The sequence below is a fragment of the Caretta caretta genome, chromosome 10 (assembly GCF_965140235.1).
Source record: "Caretta caretta isolate rCarCar2 chromosome 10, rCarCar1.hap1, whole genome shotgun sequence".
Taxonomy (NCBI): domain Eukaryota; kingdom Metazoa; phylum Chordata; order Testudines; family Cheloniidae; genus Caretta; species Caretta caretta.
Genome location: NC_134215.1, coordinates 64,435,125 through 64,452,480, shown reverse-complemented (window position 1 = coordinate 64,452,480; position 17,356 = coordinate 64,435,125). Strand labels below are relative to the sequence as shown.

The window sequence follows — 17,356 nt, the reverse complement described above, 5'->3', positions numbered from 1 at the left end:
TGTATACAGCTTAATTTACTGAATTAGATACATACACATTTGAGGTGGATAGATTTTTACAGTGTGAATAAAGCAGAATAAAAGCCTTTTGCCACTATAATGCTAGTACAGCCTCACAGTGAGCTTCCAGACTCCTCAAGAATATAAAGAAGGAATCTTGGAAAAATACTCAATAAAAGGATTTTCATGAGAGTGATACACAAGTATTAAAAAGCCTCTGAAGAATTAGGAAGAAATTCCACCAAGACACCAACACTTAAAAGAAGGAAGAATTAATGCCATTACTAAAATACTTTTATGCTTCTTTGGAACACTAACAACTTAATGCAGAGCTAACGTTATTCTAGTAAAGACATGTTGTCCCCCTGAAAATAACTAAGCAAAATGTCATGGATTTTACGTAAGTCAAGGATGATTAATTTTTCAGTGACAGTTCTTTGCTGCAAATTCTCTGTATTGTTCGCTGGAATTGTGTGGGGTGTATATATAAACTACAATACTGAATGCATAGTAAGTACTACATCTGTATACATTACGAACAATCACATTACTGCTGACGCATGCCTGAGTAAGTACATTTGTCTGCATAGATGTGTGTGTGTGTTTGTAGCTATTTTATACACGCAGGGCCAAATTTCACTTGCGGGTTTCTCACAGACCTAAAACTATCAGAATTTGACCAACAGTATTAAACAATCTGGAGACCAGAGAACCTCTATGTCCTCTACCTTACTGGAGTGCTATAAACACTTGGAACTACAGTGTTTTGAATTAATGAAATTCAGAGGCTTAAAGCATTTAACTGAATTTTCCAGCCACACAATATGTCTATATAGAAAGAGACATAAAATACAAAACACGATGGCAGGGCATTTGAAAAAGATCCCTTTTAAAACACAGGAATAATCTCCACCTAGAACTATCTGTGCACCCTTTCATTTCTATCCAGGTCTTATAAATAATAAAGGCAGCTGCAACCCATTTAATTACTGTACTCTGTATAAGCTGCAGTACCAGTTGCTGCAGAGCCGAAACAAAGTTTCGCTACTTTACACTTAAACAAAACATTGCTGTCATCAGGCGAGCAGGGTGAAAGGGTTAAGATATTCCTGCCATTGCAAAGGGCTAATGCAGAATTGACTCTCTTATTTGTTTCCATCCATAATTAATGGTAGTTTGAAATACAGCTCCCTCTGGCTCCCAACGCGTGACTAGTACCGACTGCTGGAGGAACCACGAAGGTTCGGCCAAGATTATCCAATAAATCATTTCTAACGGGGGACAGAGGGGCCTGATCCGGCTCCGAGGGAGCAGCCGGCTCGAGCTGCCACGCAGAGGAATTTCCCAGGCAGGCGGCAGGTTAAGGCTCACTGAGCGCTGGCGCTGCACGCCCCAGTCCGCCCGGAAGCTCGCAGCCTGCTCGCCCCGCCGTGGCAAGCGCTCTCCCAAAGGTCCTGGAACGAGGGGTGGTGGGTGCTCCGCACCCCCTGGCTTGACGTGGGTTCCGTTAGCTACAGGGTTGGTTCAGTGGCTCTCGCATCCCCCCCTCCCCCCAGTGTTTCTACACCCCCGGCTCTCCTGAATTCAAGAGGGGCCAGTCAATTCACATGCCACCGCAAAGCCACGTAACGTGCCCAGGGAGGGGAGCAGGAGAGGGAGCCCGGGGGCAAGGTCGGCAGCTTTGGGGTGGGGGGCGGCGGCGCCAGGGCCAGCGTGGGCAGGACGGGCTGGAGCAGCGCACGCGAGGCCGTGCTGGGGGCACCATCCAGCGGCGGCACCGCAGCACCGTGGCGGGTGTAACAGGTGGTTCCTAGTTCTGCCCCCCCCCGTCCCAGCGCGCTGCTCCCGCTGTGGCTGTGCAGCGGGCGAGGCTGGGCTTCCGGGCCGCTGGAGCCCGGGAGCGCCAGGGTCCCCGCGGCAGGCTGGCTGCTAAGGGCGCTCTCTGGCCGGTGCCTCCTGCCAGCCTTCCCCATCCCAGAGCGCGCGGCGCGGGCTGGCACAGCCGGGGGGGGGGGGGGCGTTCAAAACAACCCCTCCCCAGCGCACCCCGCAGCTGTCCGGCGGGCCCAGCTGCTGCAGCCCAGCGCTGATCAGTTCCAATGGCCTCTGGACGGCACCTCCCCGCCGGCCTCGGACCCACCTACCTTTGCCCAAAATAAACACCAGCAGGCTCCCGAGGCCAACTTGCGCGTCGCAGCCCGGGGACGCAGCCTCCAACGCAAACGCACACACCGTGCGAAAGGGGAAGGGCTCGGCACCGTCCCTGCGAAGGCTGGGAACTTTTCACCCTCTCTCCTGGCTCTTCCTCCCACCCCGACACGCAGAGTCGGCAACAAGCAAGTAAAAATAACCTCTGCTCGGACTATTTCTGTCCCTGACCCGCCGGCCGGGCACTGCGCACTGCACCGCTAGCCTGGGCACGGTGCAGCCAGCGAAGGCGCGAGATGCGGCGGCTCGGCGTCAGCTCTGCCAGCGCTCAGGGTTGCAAATGAAGCTCTTACCTCATAAGGGAAGGAGGAAAGCAAGCTCGGGAGAGCGCTACCCCGAAACCCAAATCCGGAGCCGAGCTTCGGGCTTCGCCAGCGTAATCCTGAAACTCGCCAGCTCTAGGAGCGCTGGGACAAACCGGGAGCAAAACAAACGCGAGCACAGCAAATGGTGTAATTCGATCCATCTCCAGTCAATCCACCCAGAGAGGGAGAGGCTTCTTCCCTCCCAACAAGCAGGCGGCTGGAGTCCAGGGTCCCACCCCCCTAGGCTCGGAGAGGCAGGCAGGCTTGGGCTGATCGCCCTCCCTGGCGGCTGTTGCTGAGGCCCCCAGCGCTCAGTGACCCTTCAGTGGCCTCGCCTCCTCCCTCAGCCCCCCACCTACCAGGAGCAGCTACACCAGCTCCAAGCACCTCAGCCACACTGGCTAGCTGCGTGCAGCGGTCATGAAGAAGCCTGCTCGCTCCCGCTTCGCCCCCCCCCCCCCACTCCTTTATTATGAAGCGTTTATTTCAGACATCCTGAGGACAAACAACTGCTGCCAAAAGGATCGGCATGCCCAGTCTTTCAGCAAAGTTCAGCCTTAGTTTTTCTTGGTCAGGCAATTTCTTGCCTCCCCATCACACCACCACTTTAGAACCTCTAAGGTAAACAGCTGGGAAGAGGCAATCAAACAGCATTTTATGTGTGTGTGTGTGTACACATAGGCACTCTCATGTCTACTTTGAATGAAAGCCATTCAGTACAGTACAATTTTGCAGATTAATGAAAGTCAGTTTTACCGTGAAAGAGGAGGGGAAAGAAAAAAAATGTCCTTGAAGTGACATCATTTTAAGTAGCCCATCATCAGCAGAAAAAAAAAAGTCATATAGTCAGAAACAAAGGTTTTAATCTTAGAAATTAATTCTAGGAGTCAGCTACTATTTATTAATTTTCAGATGGAATATGAATCATTTAAAGCCTAAAATGGCATGAAGGACTTTGGAGGCTCCTTGGGGGGAAAAAAAGAAAGAAAAGAAAAAATGATTACACACCAAACTTTATCATCTGTGCTCTCTTTCATGGTGGGAAAACAGAATTTAATCTTTAAAATAATTCATAGCTTGTCACTGGGAAAGCATTTGAGTTACTCAAGCTTCAGAACCACATACCCCAACTGGTGCACATAAACTTGTGAAACTGAACAACAGTAAATATCCGGTGGGTTGTTGCTGAACTGCCCTTCCCCTAATTTTTTTCCTCACAAAACTTGTGAGTAGGTGCTACTTAGACTGAAGAACTATGCTGGGCTGATCCTGCAAGTCTGTACTCAGCCAAAACTCACATTGCCTTCACAGTGGGAGTTTTGCGTGTTGAGAACCAAGTGAATTAAGTAAAGACTACAGGATTTGGTCCACAGTAAATTCTCTTCAGTGACTGTTCCAAAAAGCCTCTCAGTCATGGGAATAGGACATTTCTGGCAAATCAATCCTTTGTCTGTTTTACTCTGATGTTCTCTGGTGGCGAAAGGCTGAAAGCTATATCACTGCACGCTTCTTTACAGTAGACATTCAGCAAAGCTATTTTGTAACCCAGAAGCTTTTACCTGTTTAGAGGTGTAAGGACATTCTTTATTTCCTGCTTTCAGGGAACAACTCTATGCTGCAAGCATTAAAATTTGGACACTGACTGAAGATGTTGGGATGGTGACTATTGGCTTGATTAGGAATCAAGTTGCAAACCTGAGGGCAGAAAAAGCATATAGTGTGCAATGTGACTGCATCACGAAGAAGGATTCAGTTCACTAAATATCTCTGCAGTCTTTATACTCAGAAGCATATATTCTGCACAGAGCCTCTATTCTCTCATTTTACAGAACTTTCATCCTCCTATAAAAACAACAAGGAGTCTGGTGGCACCTTAAAGACTAACAGATTTATTTGGGCATAAACTTTCGGGAGTAAAACACCACGATGCATCTGAAGAAGTGGTATTTTACCCACGAAAGCTTATGCCCAAATAAATCTGTTAGTCTTTAAAGTGCCATTAGACTCCTTGTGTTTTTGTGGATACAGACTAACAGGGCTACTCCCTTTTACTTGACATCCTCCTATATGCAGGCTGCCCAAGCCAAAAAATTAAAACGGGACATGGGGTAAGTCTGCCTGTTCTCTGCATGTCCCACAGCAGTTCTTATTAGTAAAACTGCAGTCCATGAGGGCATACCAGTATTTTCATACTGAACTTCATTTTTCAAGGGTTTTGTAATTGATCCTTAAAAATTCACCTAGCAGTGAAATTTAGGATTACCCCAGCAGTAGGTTCCTTGGGAAGTCTAGCACACCCACCAGCACTAGCCTTGTGCTGTCCTCATGCTCCCCAACTCAGGTGAGCAAAGGGGGAGGAAGACTCCTTGTGATCACGACTCATAATCTGGCCCGTAACATTCCAGATATCAGAATGGGATGCTTATATAATTTTAAAAGAGATTTCAGTTAACACATGAATTTTGGAGGATTTTGGTACACAATGTTGACTAGAATCTTAGGTTTATTTTAAAATATTAAATACAGTGCTTTATTAAGATTTGAAACCTGCTGTTGTGCATGCGTAGTAACCACTTTAAATAAGGATTTTAAATATGCACATTTATTGTACATGCACAATTCAGTACAGGAATTATAATGATTGGTTTTAAGACAAATATACGCAGGCTTCAACTGACATGATAAACCATCAGTAACATGTGCAGAAAAGCTCCTTAAATCCTCATTGACACAACAGATCACTATTGTGTCAGTAGCGTGCATAATAAAAGGAGCATTGTCAAGATATTTAGTTCTTAACTTTGCTTTATCCTAATACTTGTTCCCCATTGTAACTCTGAACCTTTGGATTCTGCCAACATATTTCTTTTTGCAAATACGTTAATGGGATTAAAAGAAACAAGGCTTTTAGGTGTTAATTACCTCTAGAATGATTGATTTGTAAAAGAAACACATCAGTGGTATTTGGTAGTAAAGAGATACAATCAAATGGTCTGAAAACAGGACTGACAGCCAGGCATGCCAAAATTCTAATCCTAGCCCTGACAGTGATTTCCACTCAGATCCTGAAGAAGTGAGTTAGGTCCAGATCCTCAGATGCTTAACTTCCATTGGATCTGGGCCTTAATCTCTTTGACTTAATTTTCTTAGCTACAAAATGGAAATAATAGTAAAAAGAAAAGGAGTACTTGTGGCACCTTAGAGACTAACAAAATAAATTGGTTAGTCTCTAAGGTGCCACAAGTACTCCTTTTCTTTTTGCGAATACAGACTAACACGGATGCTTCTCTGAAACCTGGAAATAATAGTGTTTACTCATATTATCTCACAGGGGCATCTTGCAGATTCATTGTTTGATCTAAAGCACTTTCCATCATCAAAGTGCTTTACAGAATCATCACTATCTTTTATAATTTATGAAGTGTGTTAAATCTGGGACCAAAATATTCACAGTGTGTATGCTGTTATAACAATGACAGTCTATTATATCAATGATTTGGAAACTGAGTTTTTGCTTCATTAAAATACTATTAATACAAATATATTTTATGTTAATCTAACATATGTTAAATTAATTTAAATTGTTATGTTGAGTCCCAGTCATTACCATTTAATGCTAACTGAGGAAGAAAAAGCAGAAGTCAGGTTTCACTCCACTCAGGTGACGTCAGTGGGCTCACAACCAGAGATGAATTTGTGTATAATTAATTAAAACGGGATCTAAAATTTGATACGGAAATCACGACTGCAAGATATTGGTGGCTGGTTGGAAAGTGGAACTGTACATCATTCTTGCTAATTTGTATATTTGGGATACCAACCTCAGCGTTCATAAGCCTAGCAAGGTTTGCTTGAAAGGCACGTCTCTAAGGAACATCTACATAATGTGGGAAATGGTGTGAGTGATTCAGCAGGTGTCACTCTACTGCCTGAGTCCGTGCTGAACCAGCATCACAGCACATTGCCACATCAAGGTGATGTCCTTTGGATAAGATGTGAAACTGGTGTTTGATGTTTTGTGCTCATTTAGGTCAAATTGAGTTTTCTGTAAGAATAGCGGTGTCAACTATGGTGCTATGGTCAAATTACAATAATGTTAGAATTTGATAATTGTTAAATCATCACAGTCACTATGTTTCAACAAAAATATTTACCATTTTTTCTATTATTTTCCTTCAATAAACTCTCCTAATCCAATGCATTTCAATGGAGTTAAAAGGCATCTCCCTACTGTACAGAACTATTAGATATGTAATTAATTACGGTGAAGATGTGCACAGTTCTTATTGTATTAACTGCCTTTGAATCATCCTTGCAAAATGAACAGATACATTATGACTTACACTATTGTAATAAACAAAGATAAAAAAATGAAATAGATTGTAGTTATTATGCCTGCTTTAATTAGGGCTGACAATTTTAGATTTAAGGTGATATTTAGTGACTAATTCCCAAACCCTCAAAGCAGCGGTAAGTAATAGTTTGTTCTGATATTAGTTTATACCAATATCCACAAAACATTATTTTCATGCAGCTCTTGGTTTCGTGCAGCATTAGCCCCAGTCAATATCACACTGGGGAGCGGTACTAGGGGGCAGGGCTGATAGTCACAGACATGTATATTGAGCACCACATGAATAAATGCAGAGCTGTTCAAGGAAAAATGGGCTTTTCATCTGCACTGATTATTAAAGTACCCTCTTCTTGATGCCTTTCTCTGGATTTTTAAAAGGATACATGCTGAAAATAGGAAGCCCCAAAGTGTGATATTTCTTCTCTCATCATTGGTACGGGGGTATGGACCTACAGACTGTAGCTGATCATTTCCTTATACAAAATTAAAAGGGGTTTAATATGCCTGATGGATACCTGAGGAACCTTTAGGGTCTCTTGCTTTAGCCTCCTGTCCCTGTGAATCCACATCATAGCCACCAGCCTGTTAGTGGCTGACTGTTCAGACCTCCCTTTGGACCCCATTAACACCAGGCTTTAATCTGTCACAGTGGAGATGCTCTACGCTCAGACTTGAGTGTGCTGCCTATTCAGTGCTCCCAGCTCCTGCTGGATTGGAGAATATTGGACTAGGATTCAAGTTCCTCTGCTTGACCGGCAGAGCATTACAAGTTGGCCAGCCACTTTTGTTCCTTGAGTCCTGGATTTCCAATAATATAAGTCATACATGGACCACTTCCACTCGCAATTTAGAGCAATAAACTAGACACACAAATTGCTATTATAAGACTTCTGGGTTGTATGGATGGTGGGAAACAAAGAAGTACAGCACAGACAGACAGCAAGCATAAAGGTAGAGATCACAGTTTTCTCTCTAAATAGTAGTCAATCCACATTGCACATTAGCATAGTTCTCCACAACATTAAAGAAGGTATTTCCTCACGTTTTCTGTAATAACTCCCAGTGTACTACTGCTCAAGAAAAATTATGGGAGAGATTTTTAAGCAATTACAATTTTCTAAAATATGCCTACTAGACATAAAACATTTTTAGCACCTTCATGATGATTGTGTTGAAAGTTTTTCTTAAAATGCTTCTGACTGTCAAACTCTCACTTTAAAATCATTGTTCTCCTGTTTTCTATTTTTCTAGCCTGCCTTGTGTCTCCAGATGTGTGGCAGCCTTAGGTGACATACCTGTCATCTCAAAGAAATGGGGATAATTTTCTGCTAACATGGATGGGATTTCTACCATCACCCCAGCTTGGTAACTGTATTGCATCAATGTCTGAACACGCTTACACTATGTAGAAATATAAATGACAAAAGTGCAACAGGGGGTCCAATCTCGTATTCCTTACACACTCAAAACAACCACTGAAATCTTGGGGTATGTGCGGAATGCAGGAGCACCATATAGTGGGATTTTAAAGTGATAATCTTGAAATCCACTCTCAGCCTCCAGTCTGTCTCTACACCTCCAATCCACTCGATAGAGGCAGATGCAATGTGGTAGTAAGCGTCATGTCCAGACTGGAGCAGATGCTGATGGTGGGGGAGATGAGGCAGGACATGGAGCCCTCGGCGGCCAGGATGTCCTGGGGCAGGACGTCCTGGGGCAGGATGACGGGCTTGGTGTCTCTGGGCTACTTCGCCGGGTATTCGATTGCTCAGCCTCCAGTCTGTCTCCCTCCCTGCCAGTCCACTCGATGGAGGCAGATGCAATGTGGTAGTAACAATTAATATAATAAAAGAGAACCACAAATATTTCATGTTGCACCTGGCCTATTTTATGTCCTACTCCTCTGCTCAGCTAGTGACTAACAACAAAGATTCTGCTACTTGCCAGGTGGTGCAGGGCAAGGAATTTCTACTCCCTTGCTTTTACAAGGACCCTCATAGCTGGCTGCAGAGTGAATATTGCCTCAGTAAAGATGGAGTAAGGCACTGGCCTGTTGTTTGTAAATTCTTTGTATTGTGTATTTTAATTATTGCCAAGAGCCTAAAGTGAAGTCTGGGTGCTTAGAAGTCAAAGAGAATAAAATCAATTCAAGCAGTGAACATAGCAAAACCCTAGCATACCTCAGCACTGGTCACAACACTGAGCCTTTTAAAAAAAAGTCTATAGAAGCTGGCAAAATAGCTTTTACAAACACCTTTTCACATTGAACTTTCTGATTTTAAATGAGGTGCAAAGCAAACATTCTTTCAAGAAATGTTCTGCCTTGGCATTCCCTTGCAAAGAAAGCTGCAGTGGTAAAAACTACATAATTCCTAATCATTTAAAAAGAACCACCCTGTAAATAAACCAAGTGTGACAGGATGTATAGGCTCCATCCAGTGGCTGGCAGAGAGAGGGTTTACTCTCTCCACGAGGAAAGAAGTCCAGCTGCATGCTCTCAGTGCAGGCACTGTCAGGGACCCAGCTGAATGAAGTGAGGCCAGCTCCAGCTGTGGTGAATTAGATCACTCTCTTCATGCTCCAAGAACAGCCCTTGAAGTCAATGTTGAAGCTCCCATTTATTTGAATGTGCAGAATCAGGCCCGAAAAGAACAGCTCCAAGGGCTTTGAAGTAGCCACACCCTTGCGGGTCAGGGTCAGGATCAGCCACAATGGTGATAGATGTAGTAAGAGAACCTAAAGAGGATACACTATGGTATGGGCAGACTAGTAGAAAGAAATCCACTCTGTTAAGATCCTGAACTTTGGCTGCAACAGAGCAATGATTTATTAATTTTTAAAGAGATCTAGGCCACGAGAAGCCTTTTTTGAAGTCTCAGTTTAAGTACATGGGTAGGGGAAACCTTTATTGTTTGCTTCTTTTGACAAGTCTTTGTAAGACTGGCGTTAACCCCTGTCTGTAGCTCACCTGACCTGTCTCAGAGGGTGTTAGTGTCCAATTCATCTTTTTTTATTTTTAAATGAAATAACTAAGAGAATGATTAAATATCATGCATTGAGAATGATAGGTGTTTCTGAATGTTTTAGCTGCACTGTTAGTGGCAGACTTTACAAGGCTCACTATAATGCAATGTCTACAAGAAACATGAAAATAAAGGGGAAAAATCGCTTTAATTTTATAGTGATTAGTTTCTTAGTTCGGTACATAACATTGCCTATCATTTGACAGTGAGAGTTTGTTTCAAACACTTAGGGCAAAAACAGTGGAATATACTAATTAAATTTAAGGGCCTGTTTCCAAGACTAATGGAAAGTCTTCAGCAACATCTGCAATTTTAATTTTCTAACTTTAATTTGTCATACAGATATAAAGTACAGACTTGCAGTCACTAGCATTCACCTACAGTTTCCCACATTGATAGTAAAATCGGACATAGTTGGATGAAAAGAAATCTTTGTACTAGATTTATATTTGTGGTGTATACCTGCAAACAAAATTACAAGGAGTATAACGGGATACATTTAATTACATGTAGCTACATCTGCATTGCACAAAATGACTTTTCTCTCCAAAAGCCCTGATCCTGCAACTGATTGTGTGTGGCCGGACCCCTGCCATTGCATGGAGATCTGCAATTCCAATGGCCAGATTGGCATTGAAAACATTAGTTTATATCGGTTTAAACTCTAAGAAAAGGCTTTTCCATGTGCCTCAAAGGTATTCCTGACCAACTGAGTTTAGACACTTAGCTAAACTTATCTGTTTAGGTGTAGCTTTGGACATAGATGATCCCTGCAACACATAATAACATTCAGAGCACACACGTAATCAGTAATGACATGAGATTTTGCCTTTGGCAATGTTCACTTGGGTTCATATTTAGTATTATGCCCCTTAACATGTCAATACCAGACCTTACCCTATAGCATTTTATTTTGGGCATACAGGTGGATCCCCTTACTTATTTTTCAACACTGCTGGTCTTATCTGACATGCCACTTTGCTTGAAAAAATATTTCTGGTTTTGAGTGAACATCAGTGTTCTCTTTGGTGTATTCCAATATTTGGCTGCAAAAATCTTTCCATTGAATATCCACAATGGAACTATCCATGAAAGATTTAATTTTCTCTGTTCTGTGCTCTTCAAGTTAATATGAGTACAGGATAAAAATTTCCACTTACAGAAGGTGAATTAGTACTCACAATATAAACCACACACTTAAGCCTTGGCATCAGTATTATCTGCCAGTGTATCATCTGGGAGGCAAACACAAGGGCAACCTTGATTTTTGGCACTGCCAGACTTCTGCTCCTTTAATTGCACAAGTTTGCTTCATCTTCTGCAACTACTTCTCTCCTGTCTTCACTCAAGATCATAAAAATGTAGGGCAGAAAGAGATCCTGAGAGGTCATCTAGTCCATCCCCCCGTGCTGAGGCAAGGCCAAGTATACCTAGACCATCCCTGACAGGTGTTCCACTAATCTGTTCTTAAAAGCCTCCAGTGATGGGGTTTCCACAACCTCCCTTGGTAACTTGTTCCAGTACTTAACTATCTTTATGGTTAGAAAGCTGTTCCTAATATCTAACCTGAAGACCCTAACAAGTGCAAAAGGAAGCGATCCCTCTTAATGGCTCTAATTTTGGGCCAAACTTGCCCTTATTGTAATCAATGCCTTTGCTATTGATTCAATAGAGGCAGGGTTGGGTCTTATGTGTTGCTTGCCACCAGTGTTCCCATTCCAAAAACAGCCTATTGAAGTAAAAAGTGTCTGTTGCTGCCTTGAAGAGGCTGCTTTTCTAAACCCATTGTTAGAAGGCTCCCTACTCCAAATGAAAACGAGCATATCACCACATCAGTGGGCAAATTTCCACTCTAACAGATGAACAAGAGGATAGGCATGCCAGAGAACCAGTCTGTGTATTAGCCTTGAGTAAAAGGAGCTGGATTCCCATCCAAGAATGTCAAAATGTCAGGTGATGAAGGGCATTCGTGCTTATGGTTTAGAATACAGGGCTCTGCTATTTCTACTGATGGTATAGGTAAAGCTACTCTCACAGATGTTTAAGGTAACTGTTTAGGCCTTGGTGAACTAGGATTTATGTGCCATGAGGGCAAGGGAGTTATATAATGAAGTCTCCACCCTTCAGCAGCTCTCCTATCGCTATCTGTCTTGGCAAAATGACGACAGGTTAGTCTTGGCTTCCTACTGAAAACCCAGCTCAACTGTTGAGGCTTTATCTGGGTCTTTCTACAGCTTTCATGTATTCTATCTGCTAGAGACGGGCCCCAAATTAATGTATGTAAAATATATCCATACTTTTTAAAAATTCACTCTGTATATCCTTGTGCAGCTATTAGTTTAGCTATCGCTAGGTATTAAAATTTAAAAGGGTACCTAATGCATATTGCTAGAAGGAAACAACATTAGTTACACATTACCAGAACAAAACTAAATTAAGAAACAGCTCATTTCCTCTGTACCATCAATATTTTACTCAGCCATAGCCTGTATGCTTGTACTCACAAAGAGGAATTAATCATTCATGTGCTAATGTACATCCATTATTTTTAAATTATCACTTAAGTAATCATTTTTGTGTGTGCTCATATGTGTGATGTCTGCTTATAAAAGTGCAGCAAAAATCAATACAAATTAAATAAAATTTAAAAGGTTGATATCTGTGAAATAGATGCAGGAAAGTCCTCCATGCAATGAAATTGTAATCGAATTAATGTAAAAACTCGGTTATTGAGTCATAACCTGGAAAAGATACTAGGCTAATTCTGCATTGATTTATACCTCAAGCTATGCTGGTAAAGAGTGAGTTTATACAGGATGCAGGGCAGCCCAGAATCTAGCCTGCTCCCTTTCGAAAGCCCAAACAATAAAAACTTCACTGCTATTTAAATTGGTTCAGCATTTCCTAACATATTGCTTACAGACAAATGCCCTGCTCATGTAATAATATCATTTTACATGAAGATAGCCACTTTCATCTAGAAAATAATCCCAAAGCTCTTTAAAAACTAAATTCTGAAAGCACCACTGAAACACTGTCACCTGTGGAGTGCAGAAAAGCCATTGTCTGCCTCGTGCATTACAGAACAGCATGCAGAGCAGAACATTTTAGCCAAGGACACCAGAAAAAAATCCTCTTAAGAACAGTGCTATGAGATCTTAATGTATGGTGTTACTTGGAGCAGAATTTGGGCCATTAATGGTGAAATATTTGTTATGTTGCTTCAATCATTTTCATGATGGCGTAAATGACAGATGATAACATGTGGGTATTTCTTGTTTATGAAGCAATAACTGAATCCTGGGCTAAATAAACTCCAAGGCCAAGGTGTTTATTAGTACATCATGTAGTTTTTGACATGTTCACAAAGAAGGAAAGCAATATAGTTCAGTGGAGGGGGCACTGGCTTCAGTCAGAACACTTGGCTTCTGTTCCCTGCTCTGACCTCAGTTTATCCATCTGTGAAATACAGGTAATGATACTTACCCTATTTTGTAAAGCGCTTTAAGATCTAAGGATGATGTGCTAGATGAGAGATAAGTATTGTTATAAACAGGAAGCACCATCAACTAAATGTTGCATGGAAATCCCAATAAGTGAGTGTATTTGAAGATTTAATTCTTCTGCCAACTGGCCATATTGAGAAGTTGGGAGTGACCATGATTGTTCTAGGCTTACAGAGTAACCAGTTGGAGTTCAGGGTTACACACACTGTACGGTTACTAAAACAAGCATGCAGTTTGTATCCAATCGCAGTGCAGGGCAATGCATACTGAATGGTTACTGAAATCTGTTATACAGTTGTGATTCAGTAATTCTGTAGCATCCCTGCACTCTGACTGGAGAAGCCGGTATCATTTCAGCATAATTAAGTGATAAATGTGCGGTCGTGACTAGTCTAATGGTTGCCAGATGAAGCGTCTACCAGACCTGAAAGCCATTAACTGTGAGTATACTACTCGCAGCCACACATTATTGCTATTATGCAGGAAAATAATTACACAAAGTACACATTTTAAAAAAAGTTCTTCTAACCTTTGAGGAGTTTAACTGCCCTGTTTTGTGACAGTCCGGAGACGTTAGCAATAGAGAATCTGCAGAATGGGATGACGGCAGAGCTTGTGGAACTGGATAGCAGTTGGGTTAAGGGAGGGCTTTTGTTTTATTCTGAACTGGGTGCAGTTGGGTTTGACTGGGGGTGGATGGTGGGTTTTCTGAGTGAACTGGATAGAGGCTGTATGGGTTCCTGAGGACCTGAGCCTGAAGCTGCTGTCTGTATGAATGCAGAGTAGTTTGACCTCTCCTAACCTTTCTCTCTCACGCTGGGTGCCTAAGGAGACTGTGCTAGTAGCCACTTTGCTGCTTCCTACCCAGCAATTCCCAGCTGTCTGAGCAGCAGCAGGGGAGCGTTAAGAGAGGAGGAGATAGTTACCCTGCCCTTGGTGAAGGAGCCCCCACCAGCAGCCCAACTCCCTGGTTCCAAGGAGTCATTGCAGAGAGACTTTAGCTATACTGTTGCTGGCAGAGGCATTTGGATAATCTGACAGAACACTCCACATAGCCATTTGTATTTGTTATACAAATCCAATGCAAAAGCAGCATTCCTGAACCCACAGCTTGGAGAAGCCTGGTCTACATTACATGAGGATAAAATTGCCTCTACCCTGTCTACACTAGGGCTTCCACCATTCTCCCAGTGTGGTGGCACCAATGGTAGAAGATTTCCCAGTCAGATTTAGTATAGACACAACCTAGGATTGCATATGCAAATATCATTGTGCTCTTGTCATTTAAAACACGAACAGGACTAGAGTTAGTCGAACAATGTTTGTCAAGGGCTAGATCATGACTGGCCCTAATGTAACCATATCGGGGTCGGGGAGAGAGTAAAACTACCTCCGCCATCACATTTCTCTGCACAGTCATGTTACTTTCCCCCCTCCCCCCTCCCCAAAGAGCCTACAAGCAGAACCATGCCAGTGCAGGGGGAAAATAAGCCGAGCCATTCTGAAGGGGTATCGGGACTTATTTCTCATAGGAGCAAAAGGGGAGCAGGGGAGGAAGTGTGACTCTTGGGTTGGTATAGCTCTGCATCTCACATGAGGCTGAGCCCATGAACTTCACCATATTTTTGAAGCAATGATCAGGCAATTATTTTTCAAAACTCATGTAGCTTGCAAATCTGAACATAGTTGCCAAATAATTAGAGGTTTCAGAGTAACAGCCGTGTTAGTCTGTATTCACAAAAAGAAAAGGAGTACTTGTGGCACCTTAGAGACTAACCAATTTATTTGAGCATAAGCTCAAATCCGATGAAGTGAGCTGTAGCTCACGAAAGCTCATGCTCAAATAAATTGGTTAGTCTCTAAGGTGCCACAAGTACTCCAAATAATTAGAGAAGTTTTGCAAAGTTTAAAAAAATATTTTGACTGTTTTTATGATTCATCCAGTTCTAAAGTTATATTTAAAAGCCTCCTTATTTATGTGACCCACAGTACCTTAGATTAGTAAAAGGGAAAGACATTTAAATATCTAACTTTTCTCCATTTGTATTGCTTGTTTACTTTGTCCAATCTAATTTGAGCTTGAGAAGTTAGATTAGATTGGTCAGTTTCACATTTTATTTCTGGTTCCCACACTAGCACAATGCAATTATATTTGTTGCCAATATTGCAGGGGAAATATTTAAATATATTTATGTTACTTTAACTGAAATTTTTAAGAAATCATGTGCACATTTCTGCCCATTCACACTGGGACCAGTTCTGAAGTCCTTGCTCAGATCAAACTTGCCCATTGAGGACCTGGTTCAACACAGTGCTTAAGCACATGATTAATGTTCAGCATGTGCTTAAGTCCCATTTAGTGGTTTTGACTTAATCATATGCTTATGTACTTTGCTTAACTGGGACCTGTGGCTCCCATTCTGTAATGAGATGTGTGTCAGGAGACACTTGTGTGCCAACACAGAGCTCCACTGACTTGAATGGGGCTACAGATAGGCATAAGGCTCTGCTGAAACTCATCTCATTGCAGGATCAGGACCCAAGGCCCACTGACTTCTGTGTGACTACTAACAATGTGTACAGTTATACAAGTGCATAGGCCTTTGTAGGATCAGTACTTAGAGGTGTAAAACATGCAGAAGCTTGGACACACATTTAGCCGTACTTGCACAAACCCATACAAAGATGCAGAAACACTCTCTTTAAAAACAAAATCTATATTTTAGGCTGAAAACTATTTGACAGCACCACCCTTTAAAAAAAACCTTTCCTAAACACTTTGACTTGGCACAGTCAGTATAGATGAATACCGAATATTGAACTGAAAAGTGGCATTGAGTGTGTGCATTGCATAAACTTTAACACTTCTGGGAATGTCTCATATCCATGGACCCAACCCTGCAAACACTCACTGCCAGGTTTATTGCCATGAGCAGTACTTACTGCTGGGCATAATACGGACAAATGGGTGTAGCCTCTCTGAAGAAAGAAACTCAGGATATGTCTACACTACGAAATTAGGTCGAATTTATAGAAGTCGTTTTTTTAGAAATCATTTTTATATAGTCGATTGTGTGTGTCCCCACACAAATGCTCTAAGTGCATTAACTCTGCATTGTCGCGGGTGGTTCTGGGTACATGTTGTCAGGCCCTCCCTCCCCCCTCCGTGAAAGCAACGGCAGACAATCGTTTTGCGCCTTTTTTCCTGAGTTACCTGTGCAGACGCCATACCATGGAGCCCGCTCAGCTCACGGTCACCGTACGTCTCCTGGGTGCCGGCAGATGCAGTACTGCATTGCTACTGTTATAAATATAAAGGGAAGGGTAAACCCCTTTGAAATCCCTCCTGGCTAGGGGAAAGCTCCTCTCACCTGTAAAGGGTTAAGAAGCTAAAGGTAACCTTGCTGCCACCATGTCAAGGTTCCTCCCCCACTCTGAACTCTAGGGTACAGATGTGGGGACCTGCATGAAAAACCTCCTAAGCTTATCTTTACCAGCTTAGGTCAAAACTTCCCCAAGGTACAAAATATTCCACCCGTTGTCCTTGGACTGGCCGCTACCACCACCAAACTAATACTGGTTACTGGGGAAGAGCTGTTTGGACGCGTCCTTCCCCCCAAAATACTTCCCAAAACCTTGCACCCCACTTCCTGATCAAGGTTTGGTAAAAAGCCTCACCAATTTGCCTCGGTGACTACAGACCCAGACCCTTGGATCTTAAGAACAATGAACAATCCTCCCAACACTTGCACCCCCCCTTTCCTGGGAAATGTTGGATAAAAAGCCTCACCAATTTGCATAGGTGACCACAGACCCAAACCCTTGGATCTGAGAACAATGAAAAAGCATTCAGTTTTCTTACAAGAAGACTTTTAATAAAAATAGAAGTAAATAGAAATAAAGAAAGCCCCCCTGTAAAATCAGGATGGTAGATATCTTACAGGGTAATTAGATTCAAAA

The 17,356-nt window shown here is 42.6% G+C and overlaps 1 protein-coding gene across 18 annotated transcripts in view; it reads right to left on the bottom strand.

Moving 5' to 3' along the window:
• Positions 1–17,356, bottom strand: part of SEMA6D (semaphorin 6D) — a 289,642-nt gene that overhangs the window by 33,490 nt on the left and 238,796 nt on the right. For 2 of the 18 annotated variants that reach the window (XM_075133100.1, XM_048866520.2), the window contains exon 1: positions 2,502–2,853. The exons of 15 other annotated variants lie outside the window; for them this stretch is intronic. The gene's annotated coding sequence lies outside the window, so the exon portion shown is untranslated. Of the gene's footprint in view, positions 1–2,144; positions 2,437–2,501; positions 2,854–17,356 lie in introns of those variants that run through there. One more of the 18 variants, XM_048866521.2, reaches the window with a different exon arrangement.